The following is a 13,421-nucleotide window of genomic DNA, read 5'->3' as shown; positions in this document are numbered from 1 at the left end:
CACCCAAAGAGGCTGTGAGAACGTTTTTATATTTAGTCAAGTTTTGACTAAATATTTTAACATCGAGGGGGAATCGAAACGAGGGTCGTAGTGTATGTGCGTGTGTCTGTCTGTCTGTCTGTGTGTGTGTGTGTGTAGAGCGATTCAGACTAAACTACTGGACCGATCTTTATGAAATTTGACATGAGAGTTCCTGGGTATGAAATCCCCGAACGTGTTTTTCATTTTTTTGATAAATATCTTTGATGACGTAATATCCGGCTTTTCGTGAAAGTTGAGGCGGCACTGTCACACCCTTATTTTTCAACCAAATTGGTTGAAATTTTGGTCAAGTAATCTTCGACGAAGCCCGGGGTTCGGTATTGCATTTCAGCTTGGTGGCTTAAAAATTAGTTAATGACTTTGGTCATTAAAAATCTGAAAATTGTAAAAAAAAATAACAATTTATAAAACGATCCAAATTTACGTTCATCTTATTCTCCATCATTTTCTGATTCCAAAAACATATAAATATGTTATATTTGGATTAAAAACAAGCTCTGAAAATTAAATATATAAAAATTATTATCAAAATTAAATTGTCCAAATCAATTTAAAAACACTTTCATCTTATTCCTTGTCGGTTCCTGATTCCAAAAACATATAGATATGATATGTTTGGATTAAAAACACGCTCAGAAAGTTAAAACAAAGAGAGGTACAGAAAAGCGTGCTATCCTTCTTAGCGCAACTACTACCCCGCTCTTCTTGTCAATTTCACTGCCTTTGCCATGAGCGGTGGACTGACGATGCTTTATGTTTTATACGGTCTTGCTGAAAAATGGCATTGCGTTCAGTTTCATTCTGTGAGTTCGACAGCTACTTGACTAAATATTGTATTTTCGCCTTACGCGACTTGTTACATTTAGTCAAGTTTTGACTAAATGTTTTAACGTAGAGGGGGGAATCGAGACGAGGGTCGTGGTGTATGTGCGTGTGTGTGTGTGTGTGTGTCTGTGCGTGTATGTGTGTAGAGCGATTCAGACTAAACTACTGGACCGATCTTTATGAAATTTTACATGAGAGTTTGTAGGAATGATATCCCCGGATGTTGTTTTCATTTTTTCGATAAATGTCTTTGATGACGTCATATCCGGCTTTTTGTAAAAGTTGAGGCGGTACTGTCACACCCTCATTTTTCAATCAAATTGATTGAAATTTTGGCCAAGCAATCTTCGACGAAGGCCGGACTTCGGTATTGCATTTCAGCTTGGTGGCTTAAAAATTAATTAATGACTTTGGTCATTAAAAATCTGAAAATTGTAAAAAAAAAATAAAAATTTATAAAACGATCCAAATTTACGTTCCTCTTATTCTTTATCATTTCCTGATTCTAAAAACATATAAATATGTTATATTTGGATTAAAAACAAGCTCTGAAAATTAAAAATATAAAGATTATGATCAAAATTAAATTTTCGAAATCAATTCAAAAACTTTCATCTTATTCCTTGTCGGTTCCTGATTCCAAAAACATATAGATATGATATGTTTGGATTAAAAACACGCTCAGACTCACCGCAACTACTACTCCGCTCTTCTTGCCAATTTCACTGCCTTTGCCACAAGCGATGATACGAGTATACGGTCTTGCTGAAAAATTGCAGTGCGTTCAGTTTCATTCTGTGAGTTCGACAGCTTGACTAAATGTTGTATTTTCGCCTTACGCGACTTGTTCCTATAGATGATATCTACGAACAAGTAGGTGCAGTGACAAATAGGAAGAAGCAGAGAAGGCTGAGGGACATCCGCCGTAACCAGTCCATACACCACGCGGTGCTCGACAAGCGTTTTGAACAGAACGTGCTTGTATGCGAATCGGACGACATCGTGCTAAGATACGACATAAGAGAAAGGAAAGTGACTGATTGGTACATCAAAATGGAACAAGTCGCGTAAGGCGAAAATACAATATTTAGTCAAGTAGCTGTCGAACTCACAGAATGAAACTGAACGCAATGCCATTTTTCAGCAAGACCGTATACTCGTAGCATCGTCAGTCCACCGCTCATGGCAAAGGCAGTGAAATTGACAAGAAGAGCGGGGTAGTAGTTGCACTAAGAAGGATAGCACGCTTTTCTGTACCTCTCTTTCTTTTAACTTTCTGAGCGTGTTTTTAATCCAAACATATCATATCTATATGTTTTTGGAATCAGGAACCGACAAGGAATAAGATGAAAGTGTTTTTAAATTGATTTCGACAATTTAATTTTGATAATAATTTTTATATATTTAATTTTCAGAGCTTGTTTTTAATCCGAATATAACATATTTATATGTTTTTGGAATCAGAAAATGATGGAGAATAAGATAAACGTAAATTTGGATCGTTTTATAATTTTTTATTTTATTTTACAATTTTCAGATTTTTAATGACCAAAGACATTAACTAATTTTTAAGCCACCAAGCTGAAATGCAATACCGAAGTCCGGGCTACGTCGAAGACTACTTGACCAAAATTTCAACCAATTTGGTTGAAAAATGAGGGCGTGACAGTGCCGCCTCAACTTTCACGAAAAGCCGGATATGACGTCATCAAAGACATTTATCAAGTTCGGGGATTTCATACCCAGGAACTCTTATGTCAAATTTCATAAAGATCGGTCCAGTAGTTTAGTCTGAATCGCTCTACACACACACACACACACAGACACACAGACACACACACGCACATACACCACGACCCTCGTTTCGATTCCCCCTCGATGTTAAAATATTTAGTCAAAACTTGACTAAATATAACAAGTCGCGTAAGGCGAAAATACAATATTTAGTCAAGTAGCTGTCGAACTCACAGAATGAAACTGAACGCAACGCAACGCAGCAAGACCGTATACTCGTAGCATCGTCACTCCACCGCTCGTGGCAAAGGCAGTGCACGTGGAATTGACAAGAAGAGCGGGGTAGTAGTTGCGCTGAGAACGATAGCACGCTTTTCTGTACCTCTCTTCGTTTTAACTTTCTGAGCGTGTTTTTAATCCAAACATATCATATCTATATATTTTTGGAATCAGGAACCGACAAGGAATAAGATGAACGTGTTTTTAAATTGATTTCGAAAAAAAAAGTTTGATAATAATTTTTATATATTTAATTTTCAGAGCTTGTTTTTAATCCGAATATAACATATTTATATGTTTTTGGAATCAGCAAATGATGGAAAATAAGATAAACGTAAATTTGGATCGTTTTATAAATTTTTATTTTTTTTTACAATTTTCAGATTTTTAATGACCAAAGTCATTAATTAATTTTTAAGCCACCAAGCTGAAATGCAATACCGAACCCCGGGCTTTGTCGAAGATTACTTGACCAAAATTTCAAGCAATTTGGTTGAAAAATGAGGGCGTGACAGTGCCGCCTCAACTTTCACGAAAAGCCGGATATGACGTCATCAAAGACATTTATAAAAAAAATGAAAAAAAAAGTATGGGGATATCAATCCCAGGAACTCTCATGTCAAATTTCATAAAGATCGGTCCAGTAGTTTGGTCTGAATCGCTCTACACGCACGCACGCACGCACGCACGCACGCACGCACGCACGCACGCACACACACACACACACACACACATACACACACACATACACCACGACCCTCGTTTCGATTCCCCCTCGATGTTAAAATATTTAGTCAAAACTTGAGTAGGCCTAAATATAACAAGAAGAGCAAACGCTCGATCGAGTCACTTTCGCAGTTCTGAATATTATATGAGGCATCAGATGGACAGGAAGAAATTGCTATTCACAACACAATGAGTCACGTTCACATAAAATTTGAGCCCGGTCACTTTTATAGTTTCCGAGAAAAGCCCAACGTTAAGTTGTGTGTTGCCGAACAGAAAAGGCTAGTTATCTCCCTTGTTTTTCTGATAACGTTCGTAAAAGGCTACAGATGTAAATACTTTGATGTAAAGAATAATCCTACAAAGTTTCAATCACATCCGATGAACTTTGTCAAAGATATAAAATGTCTAATTTTTCCTTTGACGCTGACCTGTGACCTTGAAAAAGGTCAAAGGTCAACGAAACCATCGTTAAAGTGTAGAGGTCATTGGAGGTCACGACTAAACAAAATATGAGCCCGATCGCTTTGATAGTTTCCGAGAAAAGTCCAACGTTAAGGTGGTGTCTACGGACGGCCGGCCGGACGGCCGGCCGGACAGACTAACACTGACCGATTACATAGAGTCACTTTTTCTCAAGTGACTCAAAAAGCAGAGGTTACAGAACTGGAAGACTTGTCAACGCGCTGTCTGAAGAGGTCGAAACCTCTGATCAAAGACGACGACTTCGCAGAAGACAGAAGGCAGGCGACCAGAGACCTGAATCTTTTGGCGGACTGTACCTGGGCTGATCTTCGACCTGCATTGTTAACAGCTGTTAAGAGATGAGCGGTAATAATGAACAAAGACCCCTGTGTGACGGACATGCACCTCCCTACACCTGTGTGTACAGACTGACTCGCTATCGGACTTCCAGCAGCAATAATCTTTTCGCGAGCGTGCATGTTTCGGTATCCAGAAAGCTTTGTACGTCGACATCCCAACCCCACAACACCCTTTCGCTAAAAACCACTGTTTCCGCGAATAAAACATTCTGATTCTGATTCTCTCTCTCTCTCTCTCTCTCTCTCTCTCTCTCTCTCTCTCTCTCTCTCTCTCTCTCTCTCTCTCTCTCTCTCTCTCTCTCTCTCTCTCTCTCTCAGTGCCTGAGGGCAAGTAAACGGATCTACTCAGAAAATAAAATATATTCACTATAATAAGCATATGCTCAGGTAACACAAGGGTACTGTGAGCAGACGAGCTTGAAGCGGGATTCGATACGGATTGCCAGAGAACAGCATGACTGTCCTAGCCGTTAGACAATACTAAACATTGAGTCACAAGGTTTACACTGGACAAGGACGACATGTAGAATAAAAAACGCTGGCGCTGGACCCGAGTACTCTTCAGACTGGTTCGCTCCCCCAGTATGAAAGTTTTTGTCTTGTGCACGTGGATTTAAAAAAAAATATATATTTATTTATTTTACACAATTAAAAAAATTATTAGAGTAAAATAAAACATTAAAACGTTCATAATAAACAATAGTAAACAAGAATTAAAAAAAAAAAATAGACCGCCCATGCCGGGAATCGAACCCGGATCACTTTGGCCATAGACGGACGTGCTACGACAACTTTACTAGAGTTGTGCGCCTTGAATCACTGTGTGTATCTGTCGCTCTCTGTCTTTCAGTCTCACCGAGACCAAACACTGTATTGTAGTTTCTTTGCCGAGACCAAATCCCCACCAGCTGCGGCTGGGTTGCAAATCATGCTTTTCTCGTCACTGCGTGACGTACTGTTCGGCTCAGGGCGCCCAAGTCTCCCCTTTAGTTCAGTGACTGGCTGTTCGCAAAGCGACCAGCCTCCCACCGCAAAAACTCCCCCCGTTAAGAGTCGTTTTGGTGGAATATTTCGCATTTAGGTCCCAGGTAACATTATGAAGTTTTAATACGATCAATCGGACCTATTATCAAGTTAGTGTATCAACATTTGAACGAACTGCGCCCAGTAGTTTCCCAGCAATAAGCTGTTATTAAGTCGAGACACACACACAGACAGATACACAGACACACAATTAAAGTCTGCTGGACCCTCCTACTGCGTACTCGGGGATAACACAAATTGTACGTGGACGGAAAAAAGAAAGATGAGCACACACACAGAAACACACTCAGATAGACAGACAGACAGACAGACAGACAGACAGACAGACAGACAGACAGACATACACACACACTCTCTCTCACACACACACACACACACACACACACACACACACACACACACACACACAAACACACACACACACACAGACTCACAGGGCATACAAAGTTGCGGTACAACAAGGAAATGGTCGGTGCAAACAAGTTGGGGAAGAGGTGCGAATGTGCGCATGCGTCCTGATTTCCTGCTTCTTCCTGAATCTGTACTTTAATTACATTGTAGTGTTCCACGGACTTTATTTTAATCCACCTGGCGTAATAATCTGTGATGACTAGGACTAGAGAACACTTGCTTTGCAGTGCACAAATCAGCTCCGGTGACCAAGGTCTAGCAGGGAATTATACCTATCCCAATAGCTCATGTTCGTGTGCAGCTTTCTTCTGATGAGAAGTGTTGTTATCACGACTGATTCTCTTCTTGGTTGTGCTAGGATTTTCTGTTTAGCATTTCCACGTCATTTGTTTTCATCCTGGTTGGTTGTGTGCCGCAGTTTGTGGAGGATGTTTCGTGTGGCTGGTGGGCACAACAATCTGTCGTAGAAGGTAACCAAAGGGTCTGTCATTGTGGCGTGGATTGCGGAAGGTTTGACCTGTTTTGGCCATCCATCTACTTTGCCGCTAACTCAGGATCATTGTCCTGTCACAACTCACGAGGAATAAACGCAATCTCTGCTGACCGGCCAAGATCAGATCACAACTTCGTGCGCCTGTGCTTCTTCTGCTCAGTGCATGCGATTTCCCGGGAACATTGCGTATAACTTGTGTGGCATGAAAACGCAGTACACCCAGTGGCTTGTCGTCAGTTCAAATGAGTCAAGTGCAACAACCTGTGTTGACAACTTGTAACATTGCATACCGGGGCAGCGACACGCATTATACCTATAAGCATGCGCTGACATCTCTGTGGTACGTCATTCAGATTCTGTTTAGATCAGTGGTACGAGAGGCTTGATGTTCGTTCAAATGAGTCAAGTCAAACAAGATATTTTGACATCTTGCCACATAAAAACCTTTCTGGACTGATCAATGTACATGGGCTAAATGTAATTTGAAAACAACAACCCTTGTTGTCTTTCTGAAGCAGGACGGCTCTCAGACCTTAACTAGACACGTGTGCATGACAATAGAAGGTTGCTCGACTCTGTAGAATGAATAGAGGTTATAGGTTACGGATCTGATTCTTCACTTGATCAAATGCATCTTGTTGCGCATGGGAGTCTCCATTGCAATTAAACGGTGTGTTTTGTTCTCTAGAATATATGTGAGAGTTGTTGTTGACAGGTTACTTATGACAGCTAGGACCTAAACTGTAATCACACCAAGCATGTCTCAGTCTCGTGACACCCTTTGATAGTTCTGAGTTCATGATACAAGATACAAGATACAAGATATTTATTCACCAATTTTGCAAAAGGATTTCATCTTGGCACGGCACGGTAAAAATAAAATAAAAACCAACCAGACACATATGCAGACACACATCACCATGCATGCATACATACGTACATTACACTGTCATGCACACACAGACACAACTCACACACACACACACACACACACACACACAATTATTTACATTCTCACACATAACCAGCCACATATCTACATCACAAATTCACATCGTCGCCTTGTAAAGGTAAAAACCATATCAGTTTAAAAGGGGTGCCAGTAATATCAATACAACATTAGTGAATACTAGAACAATACCTAAAATTTATAATCCATTTAAAAGTAAGTAGTACACGTAATTATTATCATTTAGTCAGATCATCACATAAAATTATATATTCATGATCTAGACAGTTTAAAACAACAGTATTAACAGACTATCACAGATCTACTCAAGCACCTGAACCTAGAGTCGCATTGCACAAAACTACTACCATCACAGAACTACTCCAGCACCTAAAAAATAAGGACCATTGCACATATTTCCACTATCACAAGTTATGAGAACAGTAATGGAATGCAGTGAAAGGACTAAGTAACAAGTAACAAAAGACCCCCCCCCCCCCCCAATCCTATAACTACAGTATATTACAACGTCTTCACTACAGGAGTTGTCAGTACAGCATGGGGGATGAAGCTAGAGCGAAAGCGACTAGTTCTGGCTTTCAAAGCTCTGTAGCGCCTACCAGATGGAAGAGGCTCGAAGAAGTGGTTTGCCGGGTGGGAGGGGTCGCGAACAATCTTTCCTGCTTTTCGACCTGAGCGCAACTCAAAGATAGAGGCAACGGAAGGGAAGTCACAGCCCGCGATTTTGGAGGCTGTCCGCACAATGCTCTCCAGTAGCTGTTTCTCTTTCTCAGTGGTGCTGCCATACCAGACCGTGATAGAAAAACACAGGGTGCTCTCAACGACTGCGCGATAGAACTGCGCCATGATTTGCTGTGACATACGGAACTTGCGCAACTGTCTCAGGAAGTGCAGCCGCTGCTGGCACTTCTTAATGATGGACGTGGTGTTCCCGTCCCATTTCAGGTCTTCAGAGATCAGTGTGCCGAGAAATTTGAATGAAGAGACCTGTTCTACAGCTTCCCCATTTATTTCAAGGGGCAAGATGGGGTCTTTCTTTCGTCGAGGGTCGATAACGACTTCTTTTGTTTTAAGAACGTTTAGCTCGAGATCATTTTCAGAGCACCACTCAACCACTCTTTGAACCTCCCCCCGGTAAGCGTCCTCATTGGAGTCAGAAATCAGGCCTTCAATGGTGGTGTCGTCTGAGAATTTGATTATGTATGTGGATGGGTGAGCGGAGGTGCAGTCGTTGGTGAAAAGGGTGAAGAGTAGAGGGGACAGAACACAACCCTGCGGGGCACCAGTGTTTAGAGTGAGTGAGGCAGAGAGTGAGTTGTTGAGTCGGACGACCTGAGGACGGTCAAGCAAGAAGTCTAGAAGCCAGTGGCAGAGAGAGAGAGGGACATCGAGACCAATCAGTTTGTGGAGGAGCTTGTGAGGGATGATCGTGTTGAATGCAGAGGAATAATCAATGAACAACATTCTAGCGTAGGTGCGAGGGTTCTCAAGGTGCTGCAAGACAAAATGAAGACCCATGGCGACGGCATCATCGACGGACCTGTTGGCTTGGTAAGCAAACTGGAGTGGGTCAGACAGGTGACCCGTGAAAGCCCGCAGGTGCCGCAGAATCAACCGCTCCAGGACCTTCATGATGACAGATGTCAGTGCCACAGGGCGGAAGTCATTCAGCTGAGTTACCTTGGGCTTTTTGGGGACTGGGACAATTACTGAAGACTTGAAGCACCGTGGCACAGACATCTGCTGCACAGAAGTGTTAAGGATCCGGTATGACACAGTCTGCGTGGATTGTGTGCCCCAAACAATGTGACTTAATTTGTTACTTCATGAACTGATATTTCTCTCTGTTCAGTTCAAAGCCAGATTTCATGATTTCTAGAGGACTTGTGTTCTTTGTCCGCCGAGTAACGTCATCCATGATCTCATCAAAGCCTTCTAGTCCACTCAGCGTCTCTGTCGTCTTCCTCTGAAACTCCTGTGGTCCAACACTGATATCCATGCGCTCTCTCAAACCGAAAACGGTTGTAACGTCCAAAGGAAATGATGAAGGTTGTCACAATGCAAGCTCTCGTTTTATATATACGCCTATATATAGAGGTTCCTGTCAGAATCCCAAACAGAAGCACAGTGTGGAAAAGACTGTGTATCTCGCTAGCTTTAATGCAATATTGTCGTCGTTCTAAACATTTGGCGTAAATCGATTCTTGGCAATTTTGATGTTGTTGTGCTTTAGACTAAGTAAATCATGAGAAATATTCTCATAAATACGATGGACAGTACATGATTTAACATTATTTTATCTTTATATCCATATCCGGTACAAATAAAAAGACTATCTCTATATTTGAAATAATCAGTTTTGGCTGTCTGCTGAAAAGCTGTTTAAAATGAGTTTGTTTGCTTGCTTAACGCCCAGCCGACCACGAAGAGCCATATCCGGGCGGTTTTAAAATGAGTTTGTTTGCTTGCTTAACGCCCAGCCGACCACGAAGAGCCATATCAGGGCGGTTTTAAAAAGAGTTTGTTTGCTTGCTTAACGCCCAGCCGACCACGAAGAGCCATATCAGGGCGGTTTTAAAATGAGTTTTTTTGCTTGCTTAACGCCCAGCCGACCACGAAAAGCCATATCAGGGCGGTTTTAAAATGAGTTTGTTTGCTTGCTTAACGCCCAGCCGACCACGAAGAGCCATATCAGGGCGGTTTTAAAATGAGTTTGTTTGCTTGCTTAACGCCCAGCCGACCACGAAGAGCCATATCAGGGCGGTTTTAAAATGAGTTGTGCCAACATTCTGTGACGACTTTGGTATTGTGTATAGTTGGTAACATCAAGTGGAGACTTTTTGCGCTCAAAATAAGTCTGAGGAAATCCACACTGATACAGTTGTTGTTCATTCTACTACACCAATCTGTTGCAGTGGTCATCTACCCCATGAAGCCATCTTTCTCAATACCGGTCAGTTGTTTATTCCATTTGTCTTTGATTGGGACTTAAACGCATCTTGCTGTCGCCACATTGTAAATTTCAACAATTTCCTCATCGTTATCTTGCACTAGATCGGTCTTCAGCAGGCCAGTGGGACCAAAGGCAAAGATCTTCCCACTGACTCGTGTCTACAAACCCCAGTCTTTGCACCACAATACCTCCGCTTTACGCGTAGATCTCGCTTCGGGATATATAGGTCATGTTGAGGCTGGCACACATAATTTGAAGCTTGAAGAGGTCCCTATCACCCTCTTTAGTATATATTCCCTTTTCTGGAGAAATGATGAATTTAATAAGCGATGGAGAAAGTGTTGGTTGGTGTTGAATTTAATTGCTGTCATCTTTCATCATTATCGTTATGACTGTGCCAGCGTCAAACTTGGAGGATGTCATATGAGAGTCTTCTCAAATGTTCAGGTGAATTGGCCAGGGCCTGAAGTCGGCATCAGTGATGTGCGTGTTTGTAGAGGAAAGCCAAAATGTTTCAGATTATCATTCATGGTATACATGAGAGTGGTTGCTTTGAGCACCGTGGTTCACGTGACCGTCATGCCCCCTACCCCAACAAACCCGGTCTGTGTGTCCGCTCACCTGCAGCGTTGATCTGCATGATCTTACCCGTAATACCGGCAACCTGAATTGTCTTTTGTTACATGTGGACTGTAACTGCATTGCATCACCCTCCGAGCCGTGACGTTGTAAATTGTATAAATACTGCACTGATGTTGTCACAGCAGACATCACTTCTGTATTGGGACTGTTCCTGTATAATTTGTTGTTGTCATAGTCAAGTAATCGCGATGTCTTCTCCAGGGGCTAGGGAAATATCATCCCTCAGCTCTCACTTGTTTTCACCTGTTACTCACCTGGTGTCGCGGACAGTTGTATATATATATAGGGTTCCTTGGTCGGGCGTTGCTGACAGGTACCTGTGTCAAGGTGGGAAGACCTGTAGCTGGGCTTAGCTCAGTAATTCCACGCCTTGCACGCTTTGCACGCATTGCACGGGACGTTCACGGTAGGCTGCGCGCTATTTGTAGAGTTCACTGGTTACCTTGTAGCTGACTGTAAAATTCATAAGCATTCTTTTTTCTGTCTCGGCCGAGACCAGATGTTTTTCGAACGGCTGCGAAGTTCGCGTGTGAATTGTCGTTTGAGTTCGAAGTTTATTTTCAGTAGTAATGTACGTCTACTGGTTGACTTTGTTAAAGTCGGTTGCGTAAAGTGTACGCGATGATATTCATTGGCCTGTGTGAGGTAAGCTATATTTCTTGGTCTAGTTGGATAGACTTTTGTCAGTTTTGCTGAAGGTGAATTAGCGGCCGGTGGCAGGGGACAGGGAACCTACTTTAGTTACCGGTTGTACTGTTTTGTCTCGTCTTTGTGTTGTGGTAAATAGTGTTCATCATAGTGTTTAAAAGGGAATCATTATAATGGTAAATTATATTGTAGAAGGAAACCAAAGTTTAGAGTCATTGTGCTTCCTCCTCATCCCTAATAATGATGTCTATTGGAGGAGGAAGTCACGTGTCTTATATTTTTGGGGTGATTATTGACTTTGGCCTTCTAGGCTTTCAGTGTTTACTGTCGAGGACAGACCGGACGGGAAGGAGCGAACCTTAGCTTCTCAGCAGGGAGGAGGCACCCCCACGCTGCTGTGTGAGCAGCCACTTTGGATCATCGCCGTGGCATCACTACGCTGTTTTTGAGCAGCTATTTCGTAACGTCACAGCGGCGCAACCACGCTGCTGTTGAGCAGCAACATCGAACCGGCGCCGTCGCTGCAGCGTGTGTGCCGTGTGACAGCTCTCAACCGGGCTGACTCTCTCACCCCCGCGACAGAGACGCAGGTGTCGACCCGAGGGCGCACCCACCCCCCCTGAATTCGTCGAACGTGTAGCTAAGTACTTTCTTACAACGATAGATATCATTTATGGAATGAGGAGGGCCTTTAAGACGTACGTTCTTTGTATTTGACTATCCTGATTGTCTCGTATGTCGTTTGTTGACATTATTTGACTGTTGTTTACTTTCTCATGTTCATTATGTTCATCTTCATGTATTCTGCCGTGTAAAGGCAGAAGGAAGCAAGTCCATGAAACCTAGTTTCGAGAAAATCGACATTTTCTGTTTGCATCACTGATTTGGAATGAAAAGCTTTAAATGATTTGTTTGTTTGCTGATAACATGTAGGGCATTATTGTGCGTTTCTGCTATGAATATTAAAACCCTCATTTAATTCATCACTTAGAAATAATGATTTTTGTGGACTTACTGCCTTTTGCCGAATTAATTCCCCAAACTCATTCACTTAAAAATAATGGTAAAAGGCAGTAAGAGGACATACTGCTTTCTGCCAAATTATATCCCGACTTAAATCTTATTTTTTAAAAATGGCAAAAAGCAGCATTGGACTTACTGCTTTCTGCCATATTATATCCTAGCGTTATATCTGGCTGAGAAAAAGGCATAAAGCAGCAAGTGGACTTTCTGCTTTCTGCTAATTTATTATCTCAGAAACTTGAAAGTAGAAGAAATACACGCAACACTGCTTTTGGAACGTTTTTCAAATGTGACTTTACGTCCAGTGATTTCGTGATTTTCTGAATGCACAAACAACTTCCTTGGTGAACAATTTGTATTTTCCTTTGTGATTAACTGATACGAATGTTCCCGTTTTCCTAAATTTCAACACATGCTTAAGTTAGTCTTTGTCTGAGTTCCTCGTTTTGCTTATCATTCTGTGGTCGCTCTCTAATGATTAACTTTATTGTTAATCCGTTCTTGTGTCATTGATATCGTTTAAAAAGACCATTATTTTTAATACAAGTCTGATACTCTCTTTTGATATTCACAAGAAAAATATTGACTTGAACGCAATTATTTTAAAATAAAAATAAAAATATAAGAAATCGTGTACATACACACACGCTTTTTTTCTTGCTGCTTGTCTAACACACACACACACACACACACACACACACACACACACACACACACACACACACACACACACACACACACACACTTTTGTTTTCCTTCTCACTGTCTCTCTCGCTTTCGTTTGCTGATACGAATTAGAATCCAGGA

This window comes from Littorina saxatilis, linkage group LG11 (assembly GCF_037325665.1).
Source record: "Littorina saxatilis isolate snail1 linkage group LG11, US_GU_Lsax_2.0, whole genome shotgun sequence".
Lineage (NCBI taxonomy): Eukaryota > Metazoa > Mollusca > Gastropoda > Littorinimorpha > Littorinidae > Littorina > Littorina saxatilis.
The sequence above is the reverse complement of the archived record's forward strand: the minus strand, read 5'-3'. Positions refer to the sequence as shown.